A 7,057-nucleotide genomic window follows, 5' to 3' on the forward strand; every position below is an offset into this window, starting at 1 on the left:
TGCTACAGTCATACATTACATCAGAAACTCATACTTGCTGCTGAATCAGATAGAAAAGTAGCTTTAATTGGATGAAGTAGACATCTTCTTTCTTTTTTTTTTTTTTTTTTTTTCTTTCGAGCTGGGAACTGAACTCCAGGCCTTGCGCTTTGCTAGGCAACTGCGCCTACCACTGAGCTAAATCCCAACCCCGACATCTTCTCTCTTAGATGGTAACGGACACATACCATTGCTGCTGTATTTATGTGTATGTTGGTGCAGTCGTCCCCCTCCCATAACACATCTCCCTCAGCTGGAGCTCTGTCACACTGCATCAGTCTCCTTTATTGTTTTAATTTTTTATTTAAAAATAATTTAATTAATAGTTTTAACAAATTTATTAATAAATTTAATGACAATTTAATAATTAATATTAATTAATAATTTTTAAATAATTTAAAATTTATTTAAAGGTTATAGGAAAGACAAAACAAAGCTTTCATGTACTTTATGGTATTCTTTATTAAGCCATAATGGCATTTTTTTCACAGACAAACATACAAACAAGTATGCTACGGTTAAGAAACTTTCTTTTCATGAAAGAGTCAGAAGTCGCAAGGTAATTCCAGGGGCTTTTCAGTGACATTTCTTATTTTTGGGGACTCTGGGAAGTCCTCAGCCCCTACAGGTACCGTAAATGCAGCAGATTCCCATCTGACTCCTTTTATCCGTATACCTGTGAGGGAAGCAGTGTTTACACAGCCAGCTAGGTCTCCAGCCCATGGATTCTCAGCTCCCACAGCAGCTTCTGGACAGTTTCTAATGGCGCCTATTTGATTTCCACTGTCTGTAGTGTGGAAGTTCCAGTTTACCGTGTTCTTGTTCATGTCCACATCCGGAGGCCAGGTCTGACAGCAGTTGGACCTCTCAGGGCATTCTCCCATTCTTTTCGCAGTACTCTGCAGGCCTTATGTCAGTTGAATCACATGTATCTGTCTTCTTCTGATTGGCTACTTGTTTAATTATCTGCTAATTATATGTTACCCCCCCCAATAAATATTTGATACAATAGCAAGGGGAGAACTCTCAAAAATGTATATATAGCAGCTTTAACCTGTTCTCCTTTTTTTTTTTAAACCTAATTTTTTTTTAATAAGACAGGGTACATATACTTTGTATATGATCTCTAAATACCATAAGAATATTCATTTAAGTATCTGCATTTAATTTTGTGGTGTATAGGAGAAAAATCTCATTTTAAAATTCTACATGGTTTAGGACAATTAACGATATCAAAGAAACATTTAAAGTACTAAGACCCACTTTCTGTTTTCTAGAAGATATAAAAGTAATACCACTTAATAGCATAGTTGCTACTGTGCCTTCCAAAGCACTTTAGAGTCATCCGTCTGTCTAAGGAGGACGTGCTAACACCATGTTAATAGATGAGAACCTTCCCTCCCTGCATTTATTGCATTTGAATTACAGAATTTACCCAGAGCTCTCCAGACAGTGCTTGTAGTTCTGAGGGCCTAGCAGAACCTTTTTAATAACCATCTCCTTGTCCCCTAGCTACTACCAAGATAGTTTTCAGTAGGATTTTAAAACTAGAAACATTCTTATTATATTTTTTAGTAGTGAGAAATATACTTAGCTCAAAGATTTGTAAGAGATTATATTACTTATTAAAACAAATTTGGAAGAAGTTTTTGAGCGAATGTAGCTCAATTCTTGTACCTACCTACAGTAGTGCACAGCTGTATTCTGTTAGCCTATGTGGGATGTTAACCAAAACGGGAAGAAACCGCGGTGTCGCCCCTGAGTCTGTATCCCACTGTGAGGCGGCTCTGCATTACTGGTTATGTCCTCGCTAGGAATCATCTTAGGTGAGGGCATGCTCTCAGAAACGATAACCTGAGAAAGTAAAGGGTACAGGCACTGCTGTCCTGACACTCCCTCATCTAATTATACATGCAGGCGAAGTCCCCAGGCCTGCTTTGTTTTGTCTGTCTGTGAATGCTTACTCCTGTTCTTGTTCCTGAACTTTTTAATATTGCAGAAAACAGTAATCATTGATGTGGATCTCTCTAGCAGTTCTACAGAAAGTCATTGTCAGAATTTATTCTAATTCAAGGTTAATTAGTGTACCATTAAAATAATGTGTTACAAAAATTAATTACAGTGCAGGTCAGGATACGTGTTAAAAAGCAAGTGCAAATGTCTGCGAGTGCATCATCCTTCTTAGGGCCGACTGTGTGCCATCCTTCTGGAAAACGCATCCAAAGGGAAGATCACCCCGACTCCGCCCACAGGTGTCTCCTCTAAAGTAAATTTTGGCACCACATGTGACAAACTTAAAATATAACCCCCATTAACGGTGAGATGTGCTGCTCAGCTGCTCTCCCATCACAGCAGTGAAGGAGGCATAGGTCAGCATTAGTCGGTGAAACATGACTGGGTCAGACCTAAGGCAAAGTCAGGAGCCTGCTTGAGAGGTAGAAATTATCTATTCATCTTGTGGTATGAGTTCGCAGTCCTAGGTTTTCTAACGATGATGTACTTCTCATGTACACCATGTAAGTATGTCACGCACCTTAATTATGCAGTGAGTCTTATTAATGGTTGAACTTAGTACCTACTCTCCAAATACTTAAATTGGACTAAAAATAATAAGCTTTTATCTGATTTTTTTTTTTTTTTGAGACAGGGTCTCTGTGTAGTCCTATCTGCCTCCCTAGTGTGGGAACTAACGGCATGCACCACCACACAAGGCTGATTTTCTTTTTTTTTTCCCCTCAAGAGAAACAGTTTATTTAGAATAAAACAAAAGCAGCTCAACTGTGAGCCCATGTTTGTGTGGCAGCTACTTTAAGCTGTGTGAGCCATAAAACGGGTTTTTCTTTACTTTTGTAGAAATCTTGCGTACACAGCACAAAGCAAAGAGGTCATTTTTCCACTAAAAACACCAGCTTTGGCATTACTATAGCAGATACACAACGTTAAGCTGCCATTTTAGTAAAATGCACAAAATACTGAACAGATTAGCTTTCTTCCATCAGAGGCCCACGTAACTCCACATAAGCCACTTCTCTTCAAAGAGGTCCATTAGAGCTTAGAATTCTGTATCTTCATCCGCTGTTCACCAGTTTTGCTTGCAGGAGGAGGGAAAAGGTTATTCAGTGAAAACGTTCACAGTATTAAAAATATGTAATTTTCCCTGTGCCCTTATAGATGAACATAGTAGGAACAAGACTTTAAACTTTAACTTCAGAAAGCACCAGTAATATCCACTGGCACAAACCTTGAAATAAATTTACTATATGAATACACAAATAACAACAATATGGTTTGACTATTTAAAAGACTTAACCAAGGTTTGTAGAACTGGAAATATTGTTTATCCTCAAAAAACTAACAAATGGCCAAGTGTCCAGGAACAAGCAAATTTATAATTAACCAATATCTTCTAAATATAACTAAAAATGTGGAACAGAAAGATGGAGTTAGACAAACTTAACCCCTCGGAGCTCATTTCTGTTGTTCATGTGAAGTGACGAAGACTGGTTAAAGCTACTGAGCCGTTTACTAACCACCTTTACCTATGTTACCAAAGACAGTAGCTGTCACTTTCTGTAAGAAAACGCACCTACAGTTTGCTATCCACACTTTCAAACTCCTGTTTCCCTCTTTTACAATTTTTATGTGTGCCAGATCCTTTTTAGGATTTTGTGTAAGAAAGTAGGAATCCCAGATCAATAAAGTCAGTCAAGCAAGTTAGACCGATACAAAAGGGAATCTGCAGGGAGGAATCTGACCATTTACCTGACCGGTTAGGCTGACTCATGCATCCAGACAGTCTGAGCGGTAAAAAGCAGCCTAGGCAGCTTTAGAGAAGTTACCTTGGAGGCTGCGTTTTAAGGTCTCCCTTGCATCAACTTCTGTATATTTAGATCTTTCCTGCAGTGTGGAAAAGCATCTTATTCTCCATGAGATATCACTGCTGCCCTCAAAGGAGAGTCATGCCATACACCAATCACCCCCTTGTTCAGAGGAGACCAGCAACCTAGGAGGGGTTGTTTGCTGGGGCAGGAGAGTAGGCTTCACTTATTAGGTACACCAAGATTTTCTGACAGTCAAAAAGCACATTAATAGTACCTGTAAGTCTTTGCTAGCTAGTTAGTAGTAGTACGTCATGTGGCTGAAGACATGGTGTGGCCGTGAGGTTATTCACTCAAGTATTTTGATTATATTTCATATGTTTATTTGTGCAAGTATGTGCACACATGTGTACCTGCACGAAGACCAAAGGCCAGCTGGCAGCCGGCAGTTCCCTTCCTGGGAATGGAGCTCAGGTCATCAGCCTGCAGCAGGCATCTTGTGGGCTAGGCCGTTTCGGCAGCCCAACTCAGACTACTGGTTTTGTTGTTTTTGTTGTTTGTATTACCATTTTCTGTTATTCAGGTCAGGAGAGTGATTAAACCAAAGCAGTTACGGGCCAGCGTGCGATCAGATCAGAAGTAGAACTCAGGCCTTCCCATTGCTTGTCTATTGCTTTCTCATAGTGCACCTTAAATCATTCTCAGAACAGCAGTTTTCCCATCTTCCTCAGCCTGTGAGCTCTGTATGGCCCACACATATTTAACAAGTTCCTTTGCCATTTGCTACTCACAGGGCAGAGCTCTGCTCCACTGGGCATGCGACAGAGGACATAAGGAGCTGGTGAAAGTCTTGCTACAGTATGAAGCCGGCATTAATTGTCAGGTAAGAGTACATTTAAAAGGAGCTTGCTTTTTTTCTTTTTAGTTAAGATTCGTTAATATTTATTGTTATGTGTATGGGTGTTGTTCCTGTATGTATGTCTGTGCATCATATGTGTACAATGCTACAGAGGCCAGAAGAGGGTATTGGATCCTCTGAGAGGAATTACTGAAGGTTGTGAGTCTTGGGAATCCGATCTGGGTTCTCTGGAAGAGCAGCCCACACTCTTACCCACGAGCTAGCTCTGCAACTCTACAAAGGAGCTTTAATACGTGTGTGCGTGTGCGCGCGCACACACACACACACACACACACGCACCTGAAGTAAAATTCTCATAAGAAAAATGTATGTGATTAGATGTCTTAAGGCATATGTCACTCGAGCCCCTGCTGTAGAGTTCCACAGAATCATGAGGCAAGTGCTTTCCTGTTTTCTTTCTCATACTTACCCTCAAGCTGTGTAACTGGTGGAGCACACCACAGGACCTCATTCATTTTTATGGCTAGATTACTAGTATATGAGCATAAATGACAATGGTGACATGATTTCGATTTATGTTTTCCTAACGACTAAGCAGTACTGAGCCTTTTTGGGTTTTGGCAGTAGAGGGGCTGGGATGGGCTGTGTGGCCCTGGCTGTTCCAGAACTGGCTCTGTGGATCAGGTTGGCCTTCGCCTCCCTGGTGCTGAGATTAAAAGTGTGTACCACCACCCAGCTCTTCTGGCATATTTTAAAATTTATATTATATTATACTTTTGTGACCCATTTGTTCATGTCTTTTGCCTAATTTATTATTATATTGATAACTTTAAAAGAATTATATAGGAGCTGGAGAGACGGCTCAGCGGTTAAGAGCACTGACTGCTCTTCCAGAGGTCCTGAGTTCAATTCCCAGCAACCACATGGTGGCTCACAACCACCTGTAATGGGATCTGATGATCTCTTCTGGTGTGTCTGAGGACAGCTGCGTATACTCATAGCATAAAAGAACAAATAAATTGTAAAAATATTTAAAAAAAAAGAATTATATAAATATTTTATGTAATTTTAAGAGATTATAAACATTTTATGTGTCTTAAGACAAAGTTTAATACATATGTGACATGTTAAAACTGTTCCTCATGCTTTTTCCTGAAATTTTCTCCCTTTCATGACTTCTTTGAGCCATCTAGAATTACCCAATGTTTTGTAAATGTTAGTAGAGATTTTACTTTGTCCGGATGCCCAGCCAATCGTTGTAATGATGTTTACTGAATAACCATGCTTGCTTCTTGCAACTCGCAGCAGCTTCCTTAACGTAGTCTCTGGCTTCATCTCAGTCTACTTCTGACTTGTCCTCCTGTCCCGTACTCTGTTCTTCCGTATGTTCTTAGGCCGTGTTCCTAACAAGCATAGCTTCAAACGTTTGAACATTGGATAAGACTTCACTGTTCATTCAGAAATTTTTCTACAGTGCTGCTTCTCATTTTGTAAATGTTTGAAGTTGTCTTCTTACCCTCGCTTTACTTTCACTAAGTTAAAGCAACGAGAGAACACCTCCCTCCCCCCGGTGCACACTTGCCCACACGGGACTGTAAATTCGTCAAGGGTACTTTAAAGGAGGGTGTCCCCACACTAGGCCTTGTCTGAGGTTTCTGCCAGTTCTGTGTTGGGTTAGTATGAGCCTAACAGTCTCAGTCCCTGCCTCGTGTGACATTAGAGCATCGTGGACGCCAGCTTTAATGCAGCCGAGGTTCCATGCAGGTTTTTAGGACGGATGGGTTAGGACTGTGCTGCCTGACAGTGCTCTCCTGGCTCTCTGCATTAACGCAGCCATTTTACGGTGCTCTGACTTTGTTCTCGACAGTTATAATCTGATCTCTCTATGCCGGTATTGGGAATGGTTTGGCTCTCTCAGCTTGAGCTGGTAACAGGCCTCCAAGTCAGAGGGCTTCTGCACTCGGGTCTCAGAAGGACTTTCCCACTGTTGTTTCTCTTTTGGTTTCCTTACGGAACAGCACTTTTCAAATAGAGACAATTCAAGCACAATAAATGGACGTAAAGATTCACCTCCCTCATGACTCAATCTTTCTTAAACAATATTATTATTGACTGGCTTATTGGTTGCCAAAAAAAGAAAATCAATTTTATTAGGACTGTTTGCTTGGCCATAGATCTTGGTACTAACCCAGCACAGGCAGGCCGATGTTATCAACTGTCTGAACAATAACCTTCCTGAGAGCCTGGAATGAGATGATTAGAGCTGTGTCAGGTCTGTTCTGTGTATTCCCGTCATTTTACTCTGTCTGTCTCATAAATTCCTTTACTGAACTGCACTGGT

This window comes from Rattus rattus, chromosome 10 (genome assembly GCF_011064425.1).
Source record: "Rattus rattus isolate New Zealand chromosome 10, Rrattus_CSIRO_v1, whole genome shotgun sequence".
Lineage (NCBI taxonomy): Eukaryota > Metazoa > Chordata > Mammalia > Rodentia > Muridae > Rattus > Rattus rattus.